The sequence below is a fragment of the Myotis yumanensis genome, unplaced genomic scaffold (genome assembly GCF_028538775.1).
Source record: "Myotis yumanensis isolate MYYU_CA2020_CCGP unplaced genomic scaffold, mMyoYum1.0.hap1 SCAF_15, whole genome shotgun sequence".
NCBI lineage: Eukaryota > Metazoa > Chordata > Mammalia > Chiroptera > Vespertilionidae > Myotis > Myotis yumanensis.
The window spans coordinates 41,686,974-41,714,349 of NW_027223766.1; the positions used below are offsets into that span (position 1 = coordinate 41,686,974).

At 52.3% G+C, this 27,376-nt stretch overlaps 1 long non-coding RNA gene across 1 annotated transcript; it reads right to left on the bottom strand.

Moving 5' to 3' along the window:
- Positions 1-1,049: 1,049 nt before the first annotated feature.
- LOC138993176 (uncharacterized) lies at positions 1,050-17,332 on the bottom strand. The gene is made up of 5 exons (XR_011468241.1): positions 17,215-17,332; positions 12,415-12,464; positions 11,781-11,918; positions 6,709-6,783; positions 1,050-1,219 (listed from the first exon to the last, which is right to left on the bottom strand). It is a non-coding gene; the product is annotated as an uncharacterized lncRNA (long non-coding RNA).
- Positions 17,333-27,376: the final 10,044 nt, after the last annotated feature.

Below are 27,376 nucleotides of genomic sequence, written 5' to 3' on the forward strand. Positions count from 1 at the left end.
TCCATTTCACAGATGAGGAGACAGAGGCTCAGAGAAGCTAAGCAAACTGCTCGAAGTCTCATGGTATGACAAAGTCAGTCTGATTGCAGGGTCTGCATACTCACTCACCTCACTTTAATACCTAACGTTTCTCTGCTCTACCACTTCCATGCCATGTGACCTCCAGTGAATTATTTCACCTCTTGGTGCCTCAGTTTCCTCATCTGTAAAGGAGGAAGAGTAATAATTATACATATCACACAGGGCAGTGAATATAGAATAAGTTAATATAATTAAAGTGCTTAGAACAATGCTTGGCACGCAGTGGTATTAGCTAATATTGTTACAGGAGCCATAGGCTAAGAATATGCAGGCCTCAGAGGTGAGAGGAGCTAGAAATTCCAAATCTGCACGGCCAGGTGAGCTGGCTCCAGATGCCACAGCCAGGGAGGGGTCAACCTGGATCTGAGAAGGGTAGGTTGGCCTCAGGCAGGAACCCTTTTATAGTTGTTCCCACAGTTGGTCTCAGGGTGTGGGTGAACTTGGACCTCTCCCTCTTGCAGGTGAGCCGTGGCACTTTGGGTGAGGGCGGGGCTATAGGCAGAGGTCACAGTGGCTCATGCTAGGAGCAAAACCAAGTGAGGCATGGCCTTAGCTCCAGAAGTAGCCACAGGAGCCCTACCTAATGCCTTCTATTTTGCTTTTTCCTGGCATTTGTTCCTTAAACATGTGTGGCATAATAATAAATATATTTGGTCTTTATTCCCAGTTCCTGGCACAAGTATCTTAAAGCCCTTGAAATTTCCTGAGTGACAGAAACTATCTTTTGCCATCCACAATGAGCCCCTTTTGAGTATATACCCTGAGTTTATGCTAATGAGGTAACTTAGGGGAGGCCCCTAGATGGGTCTAGTCATCAAAATGTCCGAGTGGAAGTGTAACCAGTGGAAGTGGAGCTCTTGGGGTGCTGCAAGGAAAAGAATTTCCTGAGGCCCCCATGAGAGGATGGGGTTTCGAGGAAAGCTTTATCAATGATGTAAAATTAAGGGGGTTCCCCTCCAAGGTCCCATCTCCGCTCGTCCCACCAGGAAAGAAGTCCAATCTTGTCTTGAGCGAGAACAGAATCAAGGCCACTGCCCAGAATTTCTGTTCCATATTGGAGTCCGGTCCAGCATCTGGCTGGCTTAGCCTGTATTCCCAGCTGCAGTCCACCGCGTGTGGGGTCTGCACGGCCACATGGCTATGGAGAGAGAACATGCGAACGCTCCGGTGAGGGCGGGTCACGGAGCAAGAGAGGAGCAAGAATGAGGGAACTCTTTTCGGATTTTAACCAGGAGCTTCTTCAAACTAACCAATTAACTGTCCACAACTCCCATGCTTCTGATGGGGTCCACCCCCTGGCCAATCCATTGTTCCCCAGGCTAGACTGACAGGCAAGAACCTCCCCTGCTGCACCCTGACTTCTGCCTATCTCCCTCTCCACCCCACCCCCCCATCTAGTACCCAATGGGGGAAGGGAGGGGTGTCATACCCTTGAAGGAACAATGCTGTGTGAGCTGTAACGTCCTGGTGAAGCTTCCCAGGTGACCATACTTACAGTGTTAGATTTCCCTTTGCTTTCCTTCCTTTATTCATATTCACTAGCTAATTCCAATGATAACAGAAGAAGATGCGGGGGGGGGGGGGGGGGGCGCCGGGGGCCGGGGGGGAGGGAGAGTATTGAGAGCTGCAGATAAAGCTCTATAAAAACTCTTGAACAACAAGATTTGATACGCTTCTTGGCTGGTGAACACATCCCTGTGCTAGGAGGGTGGTGCACCCCAGTTCCATGGGGACAGCAACTCCTGCACCCCGGACCCTTCCAGACCTCCCCCTACGTACTTCCTAGCGGACTGTTCATCTGCGTCCTTTATAATATCCTTTACTACAAACTGGTAAATATAAGTAAATGTTTGCTGTGTTCTGTGAACAGCTCCAGCAAGTTAACTGAAACTGAGGAGGACATGGTAGAGCCCCCAGTTTACAGCCAGGAGGTCAGAAGCACAGGTGACAACCTGGGCTTGTGATTTTGATCTGAGGTAGGGGCAGTCTGGGGGGTCTAGACCCTTCACTGGTGGGATCTGATGCTATTTCCGGGTAGATAGGTCAGAACTGAGTTGATCTGTAGGGACACCTCGTTAGTGTCTGCTGAGAATTGGAGAATTGCTAGGCAGTGTTGGAAAACACACATTAGACCATGACTTAGGATTCCTCCCATTAGCATCTTGCTGCAAAAGCTGAATCTGAAGGCAAGAGAAGAGAAAGATCTGGTGGATGCTGGATGTGTTTTATGCACAGGAGGCGAACACCTGTTGTGTGTGTGTGAGCACAGTGTCCATGGTCTTCTACTTTGGGTAATGGCATCCCCTCCATTTCTTGGAGTTACTGCTCCATTCCTACCGCATGTCATTCACAGACCCCACCCCCCTGTTTTCAGGCATTGCCCAAAAGGAAGGTGCATGATCTAAGCTGCGCCAACCAGAAATTTCCCCTTTCATTTTGTCGATATCGGGAGAACAACCTTTCTTTCCTCAGAGGTGGCTAAGCTGTGATGACACAAGAATGGAACTGTCAGCCACCGGAGAGAGCAAAGCCAACAGAGAGAGACGGGGAGCCCGGGGAGCTTCATCTGAGCCCCTGGGTCAGGGCTGCCTCTGTTTGCCTAAGCTGGTTGGGGTCCCTCACGACCAGAAAGGACTAACGGATTCTGCTAATATTTGCAGCCTTCGCTGAGACTCTCCTGGAAGGAATTGTGTTGTCATTTAGTAGTTTCCTGAATGATGAAGCTAGCAGGTTACAAGGGCCAGCCCAAGTTCTCATGGCATTAAATGAACTGCCCACCAGAGCTTAGGGGCTCTATTTTTACTTTACACCCTCCCTGGACACCTACCCCTGTCCATGTGGCCTCTGAAGTTCTTGGGAGCCCCCAAAAGAAAGAAGACCCCGAGTTCTATGGTCAGAGTGTTTGGAGACCAGGGGACACACCACATGGGCAATAGTTTCCATGGGGACCCGGATGTCTCCAGACAAGGAGCCTGGGACAAAGAAGTCAAATAACTCTGGACTGAAATCGCATTGCTTCAGCTCCAAGCAACCCTTTGGATCCGGGTTTCTACGGTTCTGGCCCCAGTTAAATGATTCAGTTAAATCATGAGTTCCTGAAAGGCTTAGCGGGTTCCCAGACTCTCCTGGATTCCAATCTTCCTAGAGAGAGAAAACCGTGGGGTGGTATTGGTTTCATTCACGTGTACATGTATGTATGTGTGTATGCATGTGTGTGTATATATATGCATGTATGTATGTGTATGCATGCACAGATGTGTGCATATACCCACGCAGGTTCCAGCCTTACAAAGTTCTTCAGGGAAAAAAAGAGAGAGAGAGAGAATATGAATTAGGAAGATGGTAAAAAAAAAAAAAAAAAATCAGAATTCCTTAAAACTCCCTTGGGAATCACCTCCTGGATTGGCCCCCTTTCTTCCTGAGGCATCTTCCGCTCAAAGCTCTACGTCTTATCACAACCCCTGAGTGGGTGACAGCCGTGTGAGAAGAGCCTCGTGTTACTGCCTTGCTTTCCTTTGGGAAGAGGGTGGGAAGATGATTTGAGGAGTCGAAGGGAGAGAGGGGGACATTATCCCTACACCTCAAACCTGGCAAGCCCCGGGTTAAAACGCTCCAGAAAATAAAGCACTTAAAACACAGCCGGGAGAGCGCAGACCCAGGAGGCCCAGAACGAGCAGCAAATGTGGGTTTTCGGTGTTATTCTTGTCTTCTCTGGGCCAGTCACTCCTCCTCGCTGTTCTCACTGCCTGGAGCAGATATTGTTTTTAAAGGGTAACTCTCTCCTTGCTGAAGCAGAGCCTCTGTCTGCCTATGGAATCCCTGTGTTCCAAGGAGGACCTGGGAGGGAGAGCCAAGTTCCCGTCTTGCCACCTCGCTGCCAGAGCCGGCTCAGGTGGCGAGAGTGTGGCGACGCGGGGGTGTGTCCCTTTCCCCATCACTGTTTTTTGCTGGTGGCACAATCAGCCTCTTAGATGATGCTAATGAGGTTCTTGCAGAGAGCTACAGAATTATCCGTGGCAGATGGTAGAAGGTTAGGCTTTGATTTCTCTCGTTCCACTGTTGTTTTTCTCTAAAAACGTGCTAACCAACGTGCCGCTTTCCGGTGCTTTATTTCGACAAAGCCACACATTAATTTTTAAAATCCTTTTCATCTGACCCTCCTCTAATCATAAACTCAACAAGCAGCATCTTCTCAGAAACAAAAGCAAACCATTACCCAGCTTCTTCCCTCTGCCCCTCCCCTGCAGTCGGTATTTTTTTTTTTTTTTTAACACAGAAGAAGTCTTTTGAATTTCTCTGAACCTACAGAGATCATATACACCAATGTCATGCGTGTCCCTGGTAACGTGTAATTTCATTTTCTTATTGGCTGGGGCGAGGTTAGGTTACTGCGTTTTGATTAATCTGCACTCCCTCTATTGACAGACGTAAAAGCAAAAGATGTTATAGGAGGCAACAAGAGAATAGCTACCACTTACTGAGTACCTTCAACATTCCAGGCAACATGCTAAGAAATGTGTGGACATTCTTTTATTTAAGCCTCACATTAATCCTTGGAGTAGGTACCATCATTATCCCTGTTTTACAGATGAGGAGACTGACACTTGCAGGAAGACACGTGTCCAAAATCAGAGGCCAGGAAGTGACAGAACTGGAATTCAAAGCCCGGGACCCTCACTTCAAAACCAGTGCTTTGCGATGGTCTATTCTTCCGTTTTCCTTGATGAATTTCAGTTGCATTAGTGCTGGTAACCTCTAGGATTCAGGGGCATTTTTCCTGATTTCAAACCCTTATTTGGGAACTAGGCGTCAAAAGGCTCGTTTATGGTGAGAGGGTCAGACACGGTTATACAAGCATTGATTTAGTAGACACCTCCTCCCCCACCCCCCACCCCCCGCCATTTTGCAAATGAAGAAATTAGCATCCAGAGAGTACGGTTTTTCAGTTCCCTTTTGCTATGTAACAAATCACCCTAAAATTGAGTGGCTTAAACCACAAACCATTTCACTGCTCCTGATTCTGTGGGCCAGGACCTTGGGCATAGGTATCTCAGGACAATTCTATATGGTGTCTGCCGAGCTGGCTGGATCAGGGCCTCTCTCACACACCTGGGGCCTCGAGGGTGGCTGCTGGCTCTCTGCGAAGCAGGAGAGCCTGGACTTTCCTGGCTCAGAGTGGGTACAGAGCGCAAGGCTGAGGCCCAGGACTGGAGGAACTCCCTGTCTCCTCCTATTAGTCAAAGCCAGTCCCAAGGCCAGCCTAGACTCAACGGGAGGGGAACAGACTCCGCTTTTTCATGAGAGGGAGCAGCATGTGCCAGTTAGGACGCCTGGGCATGGCCATCTTTGCAGACAGCACCACACATGATGACTGTCAGTGGCAGGTAGCCAAGCATTGGGCCAATATTACAGAAAATCCCAACCGCGGCAGCGTAACTGGAACAGAAAAGACTCCCTTTGGAAAGTACATTCTATTTTGACTCTTTCAGCTCTAACAGGTGGAGGGCGTTTTAGAGGGGATGGGCACTGGCGTCACTCATCTAATCCTGTGGCTGAGAAATAATGTTCTTGTGTGACCAGTTGAGTCCAGTGCCCACATCACACACTGCCGGGGTGGGGGTGGGGGTACTCCCTTGATCTGGGCAGTCTGCACATTCTCTTTGCCCAAGAGAGAACCCCAGGCAAAGGAAATGGGGCAGGGGACGTTGGCTCCACTGAGGACACAGAGGAGCTGTGCCCAAGGATGTTGCAAAAGCTGCCAAAGTAAGTGGGGGAGAGAAAGCTAACTCCATCAGCCCCAAAGGATCAGCCCAATGTGCCTCTAAAAATAAACGTGGATGGCCTTGCCAAGAGGAATTTAGTGAAAAAATAAAAGGCATTTCAGACCTTAACTAGCAGGGCCCTTGCCATCGCTTGATGAAGCTCACCCACCCACCTGAGTCAGGAGCCAACCTCAAATCAATGTCCAGTGTAGGATGGAGCTGGCGAAGGCCAATCAAGGGGATTGTGATCAGATGAAAAATAAGTCAGTGACTGTTAGGATCAGAGGGAGCCTAAGGGATAAAGTTTAGTCTAAAGTCCGTGATATGTATGAAAAACTGAGCCCATGAAAAAACAGAGTAGTGAGGCGCCTGCCCCAGGTCCCATCCCTGCGATGCTTGCACCGGTAATGAGCACTGAGGGGGTGTCAGCATTCTGCTGGGCGATGGGAAGTCAAGGTGGAGTGGGACACAGTCCTTGGCCGTCACAAGGCTGACTGTCCAGGGGAGGAGGGTGTGAAAACAACGATTACAGAACAACACGGGGGACACGGAGCTAGCAGCGCTCAGAGAAGACTGCAGGAGCCTGGAGAGTGGGTGGCTCTAGGACCAGAGCGTTCCACAGCTCAGCTCCCAGGCCCCTGGCTGTCAGAGCCCATGGGCTCTCGGCAGAAGAAAGTTTGTTTTAAAAATCCTGCCTACTGAGCTGCCCATTGGAGCTACATTACATGATTTGAAAGGAAGTAGTCTTACAACCGCACGTGCATTAAGAAGAGCAAATCCTGCCCTAGCTGGTTTGGCTCCGTGGATAGCGCGTCGGCCCATGGACTGAAGGGTCCCGGGTTCGATTCCAGTCATGGGCACGTACCTCAGTTGCAGGCTCAATCCCCAGTCTCCCATCGATGTTTCCCTCTGCTTCTCCTCCTCCTCCCTTCCAGTCTCTCTAAAAATCAATGGAAAAATATCCTCAGGGGAGGGTTAACAACAACAAAAAAGAAGAAGAGCAATTCCTAACTGAGCTTGCATTTGGGCAGATCCTAACAGAGCAGTCACACGTCTCATGACAGGAGCACCCTGCTTGCACGTGGTCCCCGCCACCAGGCCCCAAGAGAGGCAGTAAGCTTTCATCCAGAACCTCTGACTTCCAACTCCCTCACCAGGCCACCAAATGAGATAGAAACAAGAATAAAAACAAAGCCACTTAAAAATGGAGCCAGCGCTACCAGTGCCAGTGCCAGAGGAACTGCCTTGCACAACTTATGCCTCAAACGTTTGAAATGCCAAAAGAGGGCAAAATGACCTTTAGATGGGGCCTCAGCAACCTTGCTTCCCCCAACACTGCTTGCAAAGATAACAATAAAGCAGTTATTATGACTGCTGGACGGGTGGCTACCAGATTGAAAATTTTAAAACATTGTTTAGAATATCACTATGTTATCTACACCGACAGGAATACCTCCCTTCTGTTGATGTCACGGTTCTCCCTCCCGTTCTCTTTGTGTCCGAATCGGAACATTATTTGGGCTTTTGCCTGAATTAACGATTCCTGAACAGCTATTATTACTGATCTCAATAATAGCTCGTTTAGCTCTCATTTTGAAAGACCTTTTGATGTTTAGGTGAGCAGAGACACATCCTGGCTGGGGAGAGCCACACCAAGGCAGGGGTCCACCATCAACATGAATGGCCCCACCATTCTCCTGAGGGCTCTCACGCTGACCCTCCTCCCCTCCCCCCCTTCCTCCAACTCCCACAACTGGCCTCCCCTTCCTTTCAGCACCCCTCCTTCCCCCAGGAGAGTGGAGTGTTTTGGCTTCCAACCCAATTATGTAAGGGAGAAGAGGAAGGAGGAACCAGAAGGCTCCTTCCCCTGCTTGTCATTCCCAGCAGACTCTGCCATGGGGGGCCAGCGGAGAGCTTAGCCACTAGTACAGCTGATCGTCACTATTTTACACACGGAGACCTGGGGTACAGTTTCCCCAAGAGGTGGGGTTCAAACCCCTGCCCACCTGTTCCAAAGCCCCCTTCTCTGAGGCGAGAGAAAGGGTGAAGGGACAAGGAGCGTTAGTGTCTTGCAGCTCCAGGTGTGACCCTCAGACCAACAGCCTACAATTCACCTGGGAGCTCGTTCGAAATGCAGGCCCCCAGGCCCCGCCCCAGACCTACTGGCCGGGAACCTGCATGTTAAAAAGCTTCCAGGTGACTTCAATGCCTCGTAGTTTGAGGAGCCCGGGGCTGGGTCTTGGTCTGCAACCCCGAAAGGACGCTGGAATCACCTGGGAAGCTGTGCAAGACGCTGACGCCCAGGTCCTGCACCCCGTTTTGCTTGAACGGGTCTGGTGCCGCCTGGGCACCAGGGTATCTTAAAGCCCCCAGGTGGTCCCAACGGGGAGCAACCTTGGCGAGCCCGTGGCAGGGCTGTGAAGGTGGGTGCCCCGGGCGGCGGGCCCCTTCCTCGCCAGGCCGAGCCGCGCAGGGGGTGACCAGCTCAGGGAGGCGGGGCAAGACCCCGTGACGGGGCAGGGAGCGTGCGGGTTTCCTTCCCGCCGGCGCCCGCGTTTGCACACACAGCGGCTGCGGGGTGACCGGAGGCGAGTGGTCCGGTCCCCGCCCGCGCCGGGCCACCGGGGCGCAGGCGCAGGCGCAGGGGCGCGGGCTGGGCGGCGGCCGCGGCTCGGCTCGGGCGGGGCGGGACCGGATGACTCAGAGGGCGGGGGCGGCGGGCCAGCCAACCGCGGCCGCCCGGAGCCCAGCCTGCCCGGCAACAGCTGCCCGCCGCCGCCTCCCGGAGGCGCAGGGAGGGGAGGGAGGGAAAGGGAGGAGCAGGGAGGGAAGGAAGGGGAGGGGCGGAGGGGGCGAAGGCGGGCAGGTGCGCCGTGGCCCGGGAGGGTCGGTCCTTTGTTCCTGCCCCGCAGAGCCCAGGCCTGGGCGCCGCCTTCCGAAGCTGAGTCACGGCTCCCCCGCCAGGCGTGTGGCCACGTGCCCCCGCCCCCCCCCGCCCCCCCCTCCCCGATCCGGAAGAATGCGCCCCCTTCCCCGAAGCCGCCCTGTCTAATGGGATTGCAGGGACCGAGGCCAGGAAGCGGGGCTCCTCTGGTACGAAGCCTGTTACCCCGTGCAGTACATCGCCAAGGTCACCCCTAGCGCCCTCCGCCCCAGCGGCCGCTGTCCCCGATGAGGCCACCTTCCAGGGGCTCATGATCCGCGGCAGATGCGTAGCGATGGTCCAGGGAGGGCCATCCCCGGCTGCTCCACGGCCCACACGGGCCTGGGGAGTGGGGTGTGGCCTGAGGGTGCTGGCAGGGGGTCCTGGGGAGGCCTGTGCGCAGGGGATGGGGGGGGGGGGGGGGTAGAGCTGTGGGATCTGCATGTTAGCAAGTGCCCCACGTGTTTTGTAAGCAGGTGGTTTGGTAGACTTTCCCTTGGAGAGTCACTGCTTTTGTAGAGGTTCCCGTGAACATACGTGTGAACCATAGTGGGTGCTGCTCAGTGAACATAAGTTGGACTTGCGCTCGGAGCCGCAAAGAGCAGTTGGCAGAGGTTGTCCGTCCAGGGCCCCCAGGCCCCCGAGCCTGTGTGATGTATGAGCGCGGGCCACAACTTCACGCAGGAGTTTCTACGTTTGTGGTAGTGTTTGCCACCTGAGAGCTGCATCAGCGGCCACTGTTTGTTTCCTCTTGATTTTAGGGATGTCATTCCAGTATATGGATTTGGACATATTGTAGCTTTAGCCTAATCCGCCACCAACGGACATGCACCCCCAGAAGAGTCTGTTATGTCTAGGTAGATGGCAGCTCGAATAGCTTTTTGTATAAGCTCTACTTTAAAGGTTGCTAGTTTATCAACGGAGGATAGAGAAAGAAATTCACTGAAGATTAGGTTTAGGAGCGATTTCCCCCCTTGCTTGGCAAATGTCATCTTAATCGTGTTCATAGCCCCGAATGGAAAAATAAAAAGGATGAATACATTATATTTTCAACAATTTGTTTGAAGTGTGGACTCATGACTCTGAAGGCAAACGGGCTTGACTCAAATCTCAGCTTTCACACGCACTAGCTGGTAACCTAAGGAAGGTTTCTAAGGTCTTTGGGCCTCAGTTTTCTCATCTAAAAAATGTAGTTGTAACGATTTATGTTATACTTCCTACCACCAGATATTATACGAAGGGATTTGCTTGTGTTATTCCCACTTTACAAATGAGGAAACTGAGGCTCAGAGAGACTAAGTACCAAGGTCACCCCATCTCAAGCCACACCTGTTCCCCCAGCAGCCCCTGCTCTTGACCACGCCTCTTCATTGCCTCCTCACTCCTGATTGGCTGTCAGATATTAGCCATGTACGTTCTCATGAGTGCACCCTAATGGCTAACCTTTTTTATTTTTTATTTTTTTTTTGAGGAGTTACTGTGTGCCAGGAACTAGTATAAACATTTTACTTGAATCAATTCATTTAATTCTTACCGTCACCCCATGAGATGGGAATTATTTTCATCTCCCATCTCTCAGGGGAGACAACTGAAACAGAGATACTGAGAAACTTAACCCAGGATCACTCTGCTAGGAAGAGGCAAAGCCAGAACTTAAACACTGCAGTCTGCCAGGCCTGGGTACCAAACTGCTACCCTGTGCTGCCAGTCACATGCATCCCATAAGAAGGAGAGGGGCTCTCTACTCTCCTGACCCACCAATGGGATGGTGGGATTCTTCCCCCCCATCAGCCCGCCTCTGGGTGCAAAGGCTCCCTTCCATTGGAGACGTTCTGGCTCTTCTGGGCCTTTGAAAATTGGTGTTTATATGGGACCAGTTAGAGGGGCTTTGGAAAACTGAGTACAAACACGCATCTGATCCCCTGGTGACCTGCAGGCAGCCGTCAGCAGAGGCCCATCCGGAGTGAGGGACGCACCCTGATGTGGCTCCCCGCCCAGTGCCGCCCCAATGCAGGGGAATGGTTTGCAGGTACAGCTTCCAGGTGCTGACCGGCCTCCCGCATGGCAGCCTGGCACTGTCCCCGCATGTGGGGCCGCTCTTCTTACACTGAGGTTCGGTGCATGCTAGAAATACAGGTGTTAAAGGGGATTCAGATGTAAATGCCAAGCATGTTATTGGAAACGACAGAAAAGGCGATCCTTGTGGAAAATAGCAAAGAACCTGGCTGAACTGTGTTCTAGTATTTTGTGGAAGGTACAGTTTTTGAGCCATGAAATTGGATATTTAGCTGAGGAGATTTCTTAGCAAAGTATTGAAGGAGCAGCCTGGTTTCTCCTGAATCCTTAGAGTGAAATGCAAAAGGAAGAGATGAATGGAAGAAAGACCTGTTAAGCAAAAAGGAACCAGAACTTGGGGAAGTCTGCCATATTGCAAAAAAAAAAAAAAAGAGAGAAAGTTTGTTCTGATAGAACATAGGGTGTGGCTGAACACCCATTTCATACAGAGATCTTGGGTGTGACCAGAGATCCAATCAGTCCTCTCAGTGGAAGCCAGGAATAGAGATGGGATCATACCAGCAAAGGTGCTGCCAGGAGGAACCAAAGGAGACAGAGAGAGGACAGAATGAAGGAAGCCTGTTGGACTTCTGAGGTGCTACAGGGCCAGCCCAAAGAGCCATTCCTTAGGAAATGAACACTGTTCTTCAAGGAAAGGGAAGAAGGACCCTGAAGGCTGTTCAGAGATGATCAGGCCACCCCCTCGGTAGCCTTGAGGGAGCCCCCACCCCCACTTGGACGAGCTGCAGAGGTGGGACCACTGCCCCCGTGGGTCTGGAAGGCAGAGCACTGAACCGAAGAGGATTAGTCTGAGCCTGGTGACCTGGTGGGATTTGCCTTGCTAACTTTTGGACTTTCTTCGGACCCATCACCCCTTCCTTCTTTCCCGTTTCTCCCTTTGGACCAGAAATGCCTGCCCTGTGCCTGTCCCACCATGTGTTTTGGAAGCATGTGCTTACCTGGTTCCACGGGTTCACAGCAGGACAGGAATTTGCCTCAGGAGGAGTTATAGCTCCAGTTTCACCATCCCCGAGTTAGATGATGTTTAGATGAGGCTGGACTGCAGACTTTGGAGCTGATGCTGGAATGAGTTAAGGCTGTTGGGATGGAATGAATATGTTTTGCGTGGGAGAAGGGCATGAATTTGGGGGGCAGGATGGAATGCGATGGACTGAATTGGGTCCCTCAAAATTCACACCTTGACGCTCTAAACCAGTGGCTCTCAACCTTCTGGCCCTTTAAATACAGTTCCTCATATTGTGACCCAACCATAAAATTATTTTCGTTGCTACTTCATAACTGTAATGTTGCTACTGTTATGAATCGTAATGTAAATATCTGATATGCAGGATGGTCTTAGGCGAGCCCTGTGAAAGGGTCGTTCGACCGCCAAAGGGGTCGCGACCCACAGGTTGAGAACCACTGCTCTGAACCATGATGCGATTTTATTTGGAGGTGTACTTAGGATTAGATGGGATTAGTGTCCTTATAAGAGACCACAGAGTGCCCGCCCGCCTCCCTCCCTCCCTCCCTTCCCCCTGTGAGGACACAGCAAGAATGTGGCCATCTGCAAGCCAGGAAGAGGGTTCTCACCCGACACCAATCTTGCCGGCATCTTGATATTGGGCTTCCTGCCCCCAGAGCTGTAAGAAAATAAATTCCTGTTGTTTAAGCCACGCAGCCTGAGCTATTTTGTTATGGCAGCCTGAACTCACTAAGAGAATTCTTAAAGGCTTGTTTTGAACATTTTAAAACCCTGGACTTGCCCTAGCTGGTTTGGCTCAGTGGATAGAGCATCGGCCTTCGGACTGAAGGGTCACGGGTTCGATTCCAGTCAAGGGCACATGCCCGGGTTGCGCACTGGATCCCCAGTGGGGGGCACCAGGAGGCAGCTGGTCAATGATTCTCTCATCACTGATGTTTCTGTCTCTCCCTCTCCCTTCCTCTCTGAAATCAATAAAAATGTATTAAACAAACAAACCCTGGACTTCCTGAGGCAGCACAGATTTGGAGAGAGGTCCTGCAGGAAGAGCTGGGGTTGGGGGCAGGAGGAACAGAAGAAAAGCACAAGGAATACTATTTCAAGGCAGAAGGCAGGGGTTGACGGAGCTCCTAGCGCTCCAGGCACCATGCTGGGCTCCACCCTCAGTAACTGCCTTTGGCCCACAAATACCTGGGGAAGCTGATGTTTCTGGCTGCCTGCTGGCCAGCTGGTCCTCCAGGGAGCCCTTAATCCTTGCATCTCAGACCTCCCTCCACAGACTGAGAAGGGTGACCATTGTCCCCTTTAAGGAAGCCCCAGCCCTCAGGAGCTGGGGGGACACGCGCAGCCCAGAGCAGACTGTTTCTTTGCACTTAATCTCCATCCCCAGATTTGGCCAAATGAGGAGAAGGAACTGCCAGTGCCAGACCCAGCTGCCCCTCAAAGCTTCTCCCTCCGATTCCCACGGTCCCTCCAGCCTCTGGGCAGCGCTGCCAGGGAGAGGGGGAACTGATCCGAGTTTCACTTCCCCTGGAGGAGATGTGAAGAAAGAGAAAACGGACCCAAATTTGGGCAGCAGCCAGGGAAAGAGAAAGGGAGTAACCATGAAGTCTCTGACAGGTGTCAGTCACTTGACCCACAGGCCACCGCCACTCCTACCACACCCAAGGGCACCCAGCTAGAAAGGGCCAGGGCTGGTCGGGAGGGAGCCCCAGTCCACCCCCAAATGAGAACCAAGGACCTGGACAACTCCTGGGCCATCAGCATCCACGGCGGGCGCCGGCCACCAAGACAGCGGCTCTCCTCCCAGCTGCACCTGCCCTTGGCCAAGCATTAGCATGAACACTGCTGCCCGGGCCCAGCCTCAGTTCCTCATTTCATGGTCTGGGATTTGGCCTGGGCATTGGGCTCTTAAAGATTCCCAGTAATTCTAATATGCAGCCAAGGACTGAGCCCCACTGCCCTGGGGGACCTGCATTCCTTTCTCTGTAAAATGGGGTGGATGGTACCGCCCAGACAGCGTGTGGTGAGGCTGACTGTGAGAGGGCCTAGGAAGGGAGAGGGAAGGGAATGGCTCCTCGAGGACTAGGGGGTGGGCTGGGCTGGGCCAGGTGTTCTGCTAAGTGCTAAGCTCTTCTGCAAGGCGGCTGGGCAGACTCCCCTAGGGGGGTGGGACCATACCCTGGACCCCACTCTTGTTTGCATCTGCCCAGCTCCTTACAGCTTCTAGAACCCTTCATTCCAGAAAAACCAAGGCTGGCACTCCATGGCCCTCAACAAATGCCTGTGAAATAAACAGATGGGTGAAGTCCTTTGACCTTCACAACAGCTCTGAGAAGTAGCCGGAAAGATATCCTCACCACCCCTGATCCTGTAGGAAGAGTAGGGAATTGAGAGTCAAGTCAAGGTTCTGTCACCAGCTGTGTGTCTCAGAGACACCGTTAAGGGAACTTGTCAAAGCCTTTGTTTCTTCATCTGTCATATAGACTTTCTAACCATTCCTTATAAGGCTGTTCTGAGAAGCTGCTGAAACAACACATGGGAGAAACATTTATATAAACAATTATTTGATGAGGGAATTGAGGTTTAGAGAGGTTAAGTGATTTGCCCACAGTCGCACTGCTAGTACTTTGTGAAGTCATAACTTGAACCCAGGACCAAAGTACTTTCGGGCTTCCCCATACCCCACATAGAAACACAGGCTTGCATAGACTTTAAAAAAAAAAAAAAGGCAAACAAACACCCAAAAATGTACCTGGCTGTAGAGAGAGATCCAGCTCTTTGGAGGAGAGGCCCTGGGGCTTTATTGGGCCCGAGGCTCTCCCGAGGGCGAGCGTGTTGCAGTGAAATTTTCAGGAAGGAAGAACTGGGCCTTGAGTGGAGATTTTTTATTTTAATAAGAGGACTAGCCTGGGAGAAAATGCAGAGAAGTGAATAAGCAAAGGATGTTGTTTGTCCATGACAGAGAAGCTGGGAGGAAAGCAAGGGGAAGAATTGGCAGTCGTGTGGGAGGAGCCATTGCCATCTCCAGAGGGTCCTATAGTCAGGGAGGGGGCTCTACACAGCTCTGAGTGTGGCCTCTGGCTCCCAGGCCCTGCGGAGGAGGAGGGCAGAGGAGGGCCATGGCAGGTCCTCGCACCCAGCCTGCGCCTGGGGGCTGCTGGCCTGGTGTTAGCTCCTCCGAGCAAGCTGCTGGCCTGAAGCCACACTAGACAAGGAAGGAGCCAGGCATTGCTGATAGAGCCATCTCCTCCCCACTATATAGGTGAGGCTCAGCAATGTTAGGCCATGGGCCATGTAACAGGGTCCCTCCTTCCCAACAGACCCTGGTCATTCCTCTGATACGTGGCTGTGCACCTCCATTTACAGAATTCACGCGTCTGCTCTCCCCTGGACACCCCAGTGAACTCGGGACAGGTTCCATGTGGGGCTGCCCTGCAGGCAGGCGGGCATTACCTAATTGCTGGCCAGCCTCTTTTGTCACCTCATTTTTCCAAGCTGCCTGGCTCTGAGAGCCTCCATCTCAGACAGACAAATGAGGCTGCCGCCTTGTTCTCCCCAAGCTCCTGCAAAGGAGGAGATCAGACGGAGGCTGTCGCCTTGATGGAGCCGCAGCCAGGAGCCGGCACAAAGCGCCGGGAGCAGCGGATGTCTTCAGCGGGCGACGACAAAGCCCAGGCCAGTGCCCTACTTGCAGCAATGGCTTTCCTGATTGGGCTCTGCCTTCTGCTGTGAGGTCCCGGGGTCAGAATTCTGAGCCTGGGACTCAATCTTCATCAGCCGGCCCCCTCGGGGAGATGAACCCTTGTTAGAGCCAGCCCCAGCCTCCTAAACACCTCTCCCACCTCCGCCAGGCAGACGCTTCTGTGTGCAGAGGAGAAGCAAGTCATCAGAGAAATGCACTCCGCTGCTGCTGCATGACCTCAAACAGGCCTGCGTGCCTGGGGGCTGGAGCGACACCCAAAGGCAGGGCTGGTACAGGTGCCCAGCTCCAAAGCGGCATTCTCGCCCTCAGCTCCAGCCATTGAACCAACCCTGGAATTGCCTACCTCTGGACCTTTTGTGAGATCATTCCAACTCCAAGCCAATTTTAGTCAGTTATGCTATGACCTGCAGCCAGAAGTACCATGACTGACCCAGCTCCTGAACCTACGCTGTCCTCAGTGTCATACTGCTCCGCTGATCCTTCACCATCTCCCTTTCTCCCGACAAGGCTCACTCTTCTCACTCCCATCCTCTCTCATCATGTTGATGACATCCACGGTGCTGATGACTCACAAATCTGAACCTCGTACTTTCTCTCGACTTCAGACTCGCAAGTCCAGCTGCCCACTAACACATGGCCTCTGTCCTGTTTCTTTTCCTGGCTCTAATTTCTCTGCTCCCTCTTTTTTTAAAAAAAAGTTTTTATTGATTTTGAGAGAGAGAGGAAGGGAGAAGAAGAGAGACAGAAACATCGATCAGCTGCCTCCTGCATGCCCCCTATTGGGGATTGAGCCTGCAACCTGGGCATGTGCCCTGACTGGGAATCGAACCGGGGACCTCTTGGTTCATGGGTTGACACTCAACCACTGAGCCACGCCAGCCGGGCATCTCTGCCCCCTCTTAATGTTGGCTTTCCCACGGTACTCTCCTGGGCCCTTTTCTAGCTATACTTGCCCTTGGTTACCTCATCCCTTCACGTAACTTTACATGACATTTCTATGTTGAAAACCAAGTTTATATCTAGAGCCCAGAGCTCTCCACCGGTTTCGAAAAGGCAGCTACCAGTTCACCGTCTGTGCTTGGAATGTTCCACAGAGCTGCCCTACCTGGTGCATCCACCTTCCTTAGACACTGCCCCCCGCTGTGTGCTCCAGCTCCGCAACACCCACCACCGCCCTCCAGACTGGAAGCAGGAATTACAGAAGAACCTCCTTTCCTGATCTTCATATGCCAGGAGCCACCGAGCCCTTGATTTTACCTCCAAAGTACATTCCTACTCTGCCCCTTCTCTCCACTGCCTTCGCCTTCGTTCTGGCTGCCAGCAATGCTGCAGTCACCTGCCACCTGACTGAGCACCCCCGCCCTCGCTTCCCTCCAATCCAGGCTCCGCCCTGCAAGCACAGTCAGATGCCTAAAATGCAGATCTTACCTCACCTCTCTGCTCACAGTTCCTCCTTAACTCACCATGCCCTCCCAGCAGTGGGTTTCAAGCTGCTTTAGCAGAAGGCCTCCAATATGCACATAGTAAATTAAAGCGGAATTGGAACAGTTGAAGTTAGGGAAGGACATCTAGAGACCCTCCCAGTTACTCAGCCTTCCCTTGCCTTCCTGCAGTAGACACACACACACACACACACACACACACACACACACACACTCCTGCATTCGGTTTGTTCAGACTATAGATGCTATCTTCTCTGCCCTACCTTGATGGCCAGGAAGCGCGTCTTCACATCTCCAGCCACATCCAGCATCTATTGGAGACTCTGGATCATATTTTGAAAGTCAAAAATCCTTTCAGTCGTTTTGTGGCTGCGTGCAATTTATAACCTGGCACTAGCAAGGCTTACCTACCTCTGTAGGACTTGGGGGCTCTGGATCCAATTTGTACTCGGATGTAAACAGAACAGGGAATGTTGCTTGGCGCCCGTGACATCACCGCCACAGTGCTGGCTCAGTCAACAGTTGCTGGGATGTACTTAGCCTGTTGGGGCTGAACTGCCGGGCTGGTTTGAACAACAGGAACAATGCCTCTCTTCAGGTTCCTGCTCACCATAGAGGCTCAGGCCGCCCTGCGCCCCCGGAAGGGATACATTGTCACCGAACGGGGCAATGCAAGCTCTGGAACCTGGACAGCTCCAGGCTCAAGCCCCAGCTGTGCCCCTTAAGAGGTGTGTGGCTGGGGCTAGAAAACCACTCGGAGCGTCAGTGTCCTCATCTGTGGAATGGCTGGCCATTAGGATAAGGGCAGGCCCCAGTCAGCAACCTGGTAGACACCAGGGGGAAGTGGCCGCTGGGAAGAAGAGGAGCTGTAAGAAGGGGCGAAGTCTGGGTCTCCCCCAGTGCCTGGAGGACCCTGCAGTTTCCTCCCTCCTGCACATCTGCGTCTGGATCCTGTCCCCCGTTATCACCTGCTGCAGGGGGAGGCAGCCTGGGCACAGCACCCCGCCAGAAAGGAAGTGAGAGCGGCTTTTTAAAGCTGGACTGTGGCGCAGGTGCAAGGTGTCAGCAAGAGTGACCAGGCAGCCTGTGCACACGCGTCTGTGGTTCATGCTGAGGCCCGAGGTGCCTACTCCTGTGGCTTGTCCGTGCCCACCACACCCAGTGCTGTGGCTCCGTGAGTCACTGGGCTGCGAAGGAGCTGGGGGATTGTGGTGAGGGCAGGGCTGGTGCTAAACAACGTAATGCCTGGGAAACGCGTTTGGAACAGTAGATCACGAAACTACATCCCTGTGGTCGCTGGGGACAGAAAGACCCGGGAGGCTTTTCCTGGGGAGAGCCTGGGGGGGAGGGGGGCTGCTGGCGTGGTGCTGGGGTCCAATCCCAGCGGGTCCAGGGGTCCCCAAAGGTGTGGACGGAGTCGACGAAGAAGGAATGACACCAAGACAGCCTTCAGTTGATCAGCAGCCTAGTCAGGAACTATAGCCAGGATTTCCAGCCAAAGTTCTGGTCGGAGCTCTGGTTAGGAACTGATGAGGTTCTGATGTTTATTGTCTTGTTACATCCGTATTTATACCAGCCGATTTTAATCCTGTCAATTTCTATTACAAAGGTTAGGGCGTTTCTTATCTCCATTCCAGGGAGTAAAGATTATGTAGCTTAACTACCCGCCTGGCACTTAATTAAGGGGTTGTATCCCCTCCCTAACCTCAGGGAAAGATCCCCACCTGGGGAAACAACCTTTCTCAGAGAGGTGACCTTGGTTAAAACACATGGCGCTAAAGAGAGCAAACATATTAAGAACAATATGCTATATATGCCAGGTCCCTTGAAACATATGCTGTGCAGATGTTTCTTTCCTGCAGCGACTGTGTCAAGCAGCAAGGATGGACCGGCTCCCGGCAGCGTGGCCTCTGCAGAATCCGTTAGATGAGCGCTGTGATAATCCCCAGGCCTCCTCCACTTGGAAGGTTAGGTTGAAAAGAACAACATGGACAGTTTCTCAGAGCATCTCAGGTGGTTCCAGGATGGCTGGTGTTGGTGAGGAAGGCGCAGAAGCTGCTCGGGGGAGAGAGGCTGTCCATGCAGATCTGCTGCCTGCCTCCCTCCCTCCCTCCCTCCCTGCACCAGCCTCCTTCCCTCGCGGGCCCGGGGCTGCCTTTCGCCCTGACCTTGGCCTAGCACTGCCTCCCAGGACTGCTCTGAGGGTCCCTCCTGCACACTTTCTGATGGACACAACCCACCCCCAGCCGGGCAAACTAGCACACCCCTGGGCCCAAGAGGAAAAGGAGCAACAAGCCTCAATTTTTTTTTTTTAAAATTGGGTCAAGAGAAAAACAGAATTCTAAAAAATGCAAGTCATGGTTAGAACTCCTGTCATTTTCGGGGCGCTGCTATGCTCTGCGCCTGGCTCATGTGAGAGCTGGTGCTGCGGCGAGGGGGTGGCAACCAGTCACAGCAGGACGCCCACCGTCCTATTCTCCCCGAGGTGGCTGGTGGGCGTGGGCATTACCTCGCCTGGCCCGCTGGGTCCCGAGAGGGGGGTGTTAGCAGGGCCCTTGACAAACGAAGAGGCCGAAGTCAGAGAACTGTGACAGAGGTGGCACCGGGGAGGCCCGCACCCGCTCTGCCCGGGCCGCCTGGTGGACAGCCCCAGGGTGTCTCCTGGGTGGCTGGGGAGCAGCCAGGCACCACGCGTCCCACTGGCCTCTTTTGTCTCTCCTCCCTGCCCTCCGCAGGCTCACAACGCGGGCTTGGGTGGCCCCAAGACCACAGATCTGGGGGGTCACTCAATGCTGGCCACCCACAGAGTTGCTCCCCATCCAGGCTGCCCGGCTGCCCTGGGCTCTGTGCTCATGAGAACTCCAGGGCCTTCAAGGTGGACCTGAAGTCCCCGGGCCCGGGAGGGAAGGCTGTGGAGTCTCTGGGACCCCTCCATGCACCTGACGGCCAGATGCAGCCTCGCCCTCAGAGGACCTTCAGGGAGAACTCCCTGTCCTGTCTGGCTTTCTGACCTGCTCGCCCATCAGCCTTCCCAGGTCCCCACGAGCAAGTGCAACCCCGCCCACCGGGTGGGAAAGGGAGGCCAGCGTGGGGCAGCGGAGGTACCAGAAGCACATCCAAAACCCAGCGCGAGCCCAGGGGCAGACATGAACTTTGGAGAGAGAGGTGCCAAGTCAGGGGAGTCCAGAAAGCTCTTTTTCAGCAGAACGTGCCCTCTGAGCACTCAAGCCAAGTTCCACCTCCTCCCTGCAGCCTCACCTGGCCACTCCCACCCTCCCTGGTCTGCCCTGCTCAGGATGCCCCTTTCCCTCTCTCTCTGATGATAAAGGTAGAGAAAATAATCAAAATCCGTCTAGGAAAGGCCAACCTGGGAGGCAGAAAACGGTATAAAGAAAATGGATGTTGATGCTGAAGTCGCAGCTGGCAAGATTTTCTTGGGTGAAGAGAAAGGCCTTCATCACAACGAGGAATAAGTTAGTAAGGAAAATCTGGACTCCCTTTCCCTTCCGAGAAGCAGAAGTGATGACTTCTTTGAGGCCTGCCTGCAGGAAGGGAAGCAGCCTCGGGCCAGAGAGAAAAGGCCCTGTTACAGTGTGTGTCCCCGTGACGTTCCGTGGTGCCAGCCATCGCTGCTGCTTCTACACATGTCCATGGACCACGAGTCTCCTGGGCCAGGGCCTCAAGGTGATTCGCGTCAAAAGCAGGGCAAGTTTATCGGTTTGAGAAACAAAGAAACCAACACTGGAGACTCCTTTCCTCCTTAAAATTATGGGAAATAAAATCTTTACAAAATAAAATCTCCCCCTCCCCAAACACCACCATGGAGGAGAAAACCAGGAGAAATTGAGAAAAATACAAAAGAGACCAAGGAAATTGGTTTCTTCTCCAAGCTCATGGCCCTCCCCAGTGTAAGAGCTCTGTGACTGGGCTCAGTTGGACTCAGGTACCTAACGGGTTATCGATCAGCTTTTGTGGTTGCCCCAAAGCTCTTCTCCTTCTGGGTCTAAGGCCGGAGCACGGCCTTCCTAGACGGGGCTGTGGAACTGAAGCCATGGGGTCTGGAAGCCAGGAAGGCTGAGACAGTGGGGAGGGAGGGAATATACCTGCGCCTCCCAGGCCTGCCTCAGGAAGAGCCCGAGGGGAGAGGGGTGGCTGCAGTCCTTTCTCCATCAAACACAAGGGAACATCTCACCACAAACCATGTGACCTCCACGGAACCCCACTGCGCCTTTGTGTCTTGCTGGCAGTTAGGGAAATGATGGAAAAATAAAATCTGTTTAAAAGAAAACGAAAGCCCTATTCCTGGGGTGAGGGGGGATTTACTCTGCCCCTCAGACCTTTACTGGGGGCTCAGTCATCTGGGAGGAGCCAAAGCTGCCAAGCCTGTGTGCTGGGGAGGGTGTGGGCTCCCCGCCTCGTGCGTGGGCCCTAATCCAATTTAACGAATGTCCTTATAAGAAAAGGCAGAGACACCAGGAGCAGGCATACTCAGAGGAAAGGCCACGTGAGGACACAGGGAGGAGGTGGCCGCCTGCAAGCCAAGGAGCGAGGCCTCGGGAGAAACCAAACCAGCCAACACCTTGATCTGGCACTTTCAGCCTCCAGAGCTCTGAGAAAGTAGATTTCTGTTGATAAACCACTCAACCTGTGGTACTTTGCTATGGCAGCCCTAGCAAACTAATGCACATATGGTAACAGGAGTCTCTTAAAATCCTCCTCTAATTTCCCAAGTGAAATCAGAAGCAATGTCAGCAACTGAGCGTGAGGATGGAGATGCTGGAAACCGGAGGACAGAGAGTGAAAAGACAGTCATGTAGGAGAGTGAGAGCCTGGATGGACTAGAGAACATCTTTAGTCCCTCCATATTCAACTGTGGGGATGGGCGTGCAAGGCGGGGAGTAGGACAGGTAGAGAGTTGAAATGACTGAATTCTGCCAGGGTTGCAGTTTCATAAGTAACACAAGTGAGAGAAGGGTAGGGGGAGTTATTACCATGACTGACAATGGAACTGAAGGTGAAGGAGAACATAGAGAGATGAGGCGGGTAAGGGACACTTGAAATGTAGTCCTGACACCATTGTAATGAACCTGGTTATTAATAAAAGGAAAGGAGCAAAGGGAAGACCAAATAGACACATGCCCAGTAAGTCTGAGTGATGTAGGGAAGGTACTTGTCTGTCAGTCATTGGCCAGAGTAGGCGTGGCCACTGCAAGCACAGGAAGATTTGAGGTACATAAACTCCTAAATAAAGGAATTCCACGCTCCCCCCCCCCCCCCCCCCCCCCAGCTTATGGGCTGGGCTCCTGGCTCTCTTGATTCAGGGGCTGCACTCCTCTGCATTCGCCCACATGGCTCACGGCTGTAACTAGTCTAATGCCATACCAGACCCAGCCCCACCCACCAGGAACGGCAACTCTGGACACTGGCTTTGCTGTTGGCTCTGCCGAATCCCCAGCTGCACATCTTCCAGGGCTGGTTTAAGGGACATGGGACTTTTGAAACCCAGGAATGTAATTCCACACAAATAAAAATCACTCATCCTCCCACACGAGTCTTAGAAAATTCTTTTTCTCAAGTATCGTAAGAACCCGACCCCCAGGACCCAGGGGGGAAAGGGATACCCACTTCCACCTGTGGATGTTCTGCTTGCAGATTGCAGACTAAAGTCACCAACAATCGTGGTCAAGGAAGTTGAGAGGGTGACAGAGAGATGGGTGCTTAATCTTGAGGAAATGGGGGGAGTGACCGCATTTCCAGGCCCAGTGAATGGCTGTTCCTACCTGTGGCCTGAGGGCATGAGCTGCAACTCTGGGGGGGCGGGGGAGAGGTGGGGAGTCTAAGCTCAACAAGTCTTGTAGGTGACCCTGATGGATAAGCCCAGGGGTCAGAGCCACACAGCTACCCCCAACACTTGCTGTGGCCCCAAATACGCACACTCGTCATGCACCCAGCCTTTCCTTGTTATTCCTGTGCCAGTGCCTTCGGAGTGCCCAGGAAGTACCCACACAGCGCCGGACATTCTGGGAGGCGGGAGATGAAGATGAAAACTGGGCCCTGGAAGAGCGTGGAAGACCCAAGCTCATGCCTCCCAGCCTCTCTCTGCCTCACTGTCCCTGCACTGTCCTTGAGGGCTGAGCGGCCACCCATCTCAGAGGGTGGGTGGTGGTGAAGAAAAAGCAGCTCCTCTCTCTCTCTCTCTCTCTCTCTCTCTCTCACACACACACACACACACACACAAAATGCACTCAAGCAATCTGATAAGAGAGTCTGTTTAGTTTTGTGCTCATAGATCCCGCCCCCACCCTCAAAGGTTTTGATTTTGTGAGTATATCATGCTTTTTACTAAAAAAAATCCAACAAAAGCTTCATTTGCCTGAAAAATAAAAAAACTGTCAGCTGACAAATTACAACCTGAGTCAGACAGATGAGGAGGCAAACCTACTCTATTCTCCCCTCACCTCCCAGCCCAGCTTCCAGATGTGGCCAGGACAGAGGAGACCAGCGCTGAGGGAGGAAAGCATAGGCCGTCTCCGTGCCCCAGCGCCACGTGACCTCCTTTTTTCTGCACATTTTCTGCCATGCAGAGACCTTGGCAGGGAGCCTTCCTGCTGTCCTCTGCTCCACTGCCCCCCCACACTCACACACCATACACACACACTCAGACACACTCACACACCATACACACACACTGAGACACACTCACACACACTACACTCACACACACACACACACTCACACACACATACACACACACTCAGACACACTCACACACCATACACACACACTCAGACACACTCAGACACACTACACACACAAACACTCACACCACACACACTCACACACACAGACACACTCACACACTCACACACACACTCACACCACACACACTCACACACACAGACACACTCACACACTTAATCAGATACACACACTCACACACACCAACACACACACAGACACATCACACACTCACACACACCACACAGACACTCACACAACACCCGTACTCACACACACTCACACATACACACACAACACCCACTTGCATCTCTCACTTTATTTCTATAAGTGGGGTAAGTGAACCCATTCAGGGTGACCTGGAAGGAAAAGGATTCCCCCAACCCCCAGGTTGCCTCCATCCAGGACAGTAGAAATATTCAGCTTAATGCAAGATACACAAAAACTATCCAGCAGGCAATATGCAGTGGTCTTAGCACAGCCTTGGATCATGGAGACTATGGGAGTTGTTTGTTTACAAGAAAGACTCTGAATCATCTAGTAAAACTCAGTATTTGACAGTCCATGAACTTGGCACCCAGAAAAGTGGAATGAGCCTCCTATAGTTTATACAACTCATAAAAGGCCCGGCCAGGACTTGAAATGGTCCCACTGACTCCTAACTCCCAAACCAGTTCTCCTTCCTCTTCCTGAACAATTCACCTGACCACACAGCGTGTGGGTGTGTACTCTCACACCTCGCTTCTCCTACCTGGGCTCTGTTGTTCATCCTCACCCAAGGATATATTTCCATTGATTTTTAGAGAGAGTGAAAGGGGGGGAGGTGGAGAGAGACAGAGATCCAGACAGACAGACATCAATTGGGGCCGGGGATCGAACCTGCAACCCAGGTTCGTACCCTTGACTGGGAATCTAACCCATGACCCTTTGGGGCACAGGCCGACCCTCTACCACTGAGCAACTCTGGCCAACGTGGTGCAGCCCTCACACAATACCTAACTGCAAAGCGGAAGTAAGGTCCAGTGTGGCTTGGTGATGACCCCCAGAGGGTGGTACCCCCCGCCCTCCCCAGAGCCAAGGCCTTCTGTGTGCGGTAGTCAGGCTCTTGCTGGGGTGGGCAGCTGTGTGAACGTGGCCAGCCACCTACCAAAGGACTTCTCCGGTACCAAAGGTTCCGAGGAATTTCTGCTGAATTCTGACCTGGGACTCAGCCAGCACTGTCTGTGAGAGGAGACAGCGGGCTTGTCTTCGTGCTGTTAGGAGGAGAGCTCCTACGAATAGTTACTAGGAGCAGTTGGCAGTAGCCTTCGCTGCACAGCAGCCTCTGCTGCAACAAGATGCCTCTTGTAAGCCCGCGACAGGCCTGGTCACCTGCAGCCATTGTAGGCCCCACTAAGAACAGAAAGGCGAGGACAGGCATGAGATAGTCTGATGGAAGGACTTTTAGGCTTTGGTGATGGATCTGATGTGGGGGAAGAGTCCGCATTGGTGGGGATAGAATGAGGACCTTCTGAGGTGCCCAACCCCGGGCTGCGGTGCAGGGTGGGGACAGACAGGCTGCGAGCGTGTTCCTCACCACTCTGGTCCTGTCTCTGGGAAGAGAGTCGAGCTTCAGTTAATTAAGGATTTGCCTCCCCCTCCTCCTCCTACATTTGCTCTCGGGAAATGGCCCCACCACCCATGCAGTCACTCAAGCCAGAAGACTGGGAGTTATTCTTGGCTCATCCACCCCTCCCCACCCCCACATCCCAGCCACCTCGAGCTGTAGCCTCGTCTCCATTCCCATCTCGCTCAGTTTGCTCAGCTCCTGTATTTCAGCAGTCACTTTCTAGCTGGCTCTGTTTCACCTCCCTCTGGGCTGACTCTCCTGTTGGCACCAAAGCGATCTTTTCACGATGCAGATCATGTCATGCCATCCCCCGGCTTGAACCCTGCGTGGCATCCCAGTCCGGCCCGGCCCACCACGCCTCGGCATTCGCTCCTCCCCTCCCGGGCCTGCTCCTGCCTCTTCTCTCACCTGAGAATGGCCATTGTCCTGAACAGATATTGCAGTATTTTGACGGGGGAGGATGGTGCAGAAAGTTTAAACTCCAGGCACATAGACATTGCTCCTCTGCAGCCCCTCAACTTGGCCGACTCACAGGCACTTCAGACTTTCTGTGTCCAAAACCGAACCCTCAGTGTCCTCCCTCCTACACCCCATCCCCAGCCTGTCCCTCTTCTAGGGAGCTAGCACTCCACCCAGAAATTCAAGAAAGAAACGTGGCTAGATGTCCCTCATTCCTCATTTTTTCTCACCACACCTATATCCCATCTGTCTTTCTCATTCACATTTGTCCACCTCTCCCCATCTCCCCTGCCCACCAGGGACATCCTGCTTCCACCCCCACCCCTCACCTGTCATCCACACAGTGGCTTTGATTGTATTTCTCTTTTGAGGAGGTAGTATATTTACATGAATTAAAATTCAAATGGTGCTTTGGATCTAGTATCCAGATCACATAAAGACCTCTAACAACAAAAACACAAACAGTCCAATTAAAAAAATGGGCCTTAAAGACCTTGAATCAACATTTCTTCAAAGAAGCGAAATAAATGAACATACGCACTTAAAAACACGCTTAATGTCATTAAACATTAGGAAATCAAAATCACAATGAGCCGAAACCGGTTTGGCTCAGTGGATAGAGCGTCGGCCTGCGGACTGAATGGTCCCAGGTTCGATTCCGGTCAAGGGCATGTACCTGGGTTGCGGGCACATCCCCAGTGGGAGGTGTGCAGGAGGCAGCTGATCGATGTTTCTCGCTCATCGATGTTTCTGACTCTCTATCTCTCTCCCTTCCTCTCTGTAAAAAAATCAATAAAATATATTTTTTAAAAAATCACAATGAGATACCACCTCCCATCCATTTGGATGGGTATTAGTTAAAAAAAAAAAAAAAGAAAATAACAAGTGTGGGCAAGGATATGGAGAAAATGGAACCTTTGTGTCCTGTTGATGGGAATGTAAAATGGAGCAGCCACTGTGGAAAATGACTCAGCATTTCCTAACATTTAAACATGAAATGACTATAGGACCCAGCAATTCTACTCCTAGGTCTGTACCCCAAGTAATTGAAACCAGTACTCAAACAAATACATGTCCATGCATGTTCATAGCGGCACCAATCACAACAGCCAGGAGGTGGGAACAACCCAAATGTTCATCAGAGAATGAATGGATGAACACAGGTGGTATATATATATAACACAGGATATTTTTCATCCGTAGAAAGGAAGTACTGATACATGCTACACCATGGATGAACCTCGAAAACATTATGCTAGGTGAAAGAAGCCAGACACCAACAATCGCATATTGTATGATTCCATTTATATGAAATATTCAGGATCGGTAAATCCATAGAGAAGGGAAGCAGATTGGTGGCTGCCGGGGGCTTGAGGGTGGGGTGAGGGAGGGAGGAACTAGGGGCAACTTTTTAATAGGTAAAGGGTTTCTTTTTGGGGAAATGTTTTGAAACTAGATAGAGGTGTTGGTTGCGCAACATTGTGAATATACTGCATGCCAGTGAATTAAAATTTAAAGAGAGAAAGAGAAAATTCAAATGGTGCAAGACTATACGGTGACGGTCTGCCTCTCACACCTATGCTCTGGCCACCAGGTCTCGCTCCCCAGGGGTAACCAGT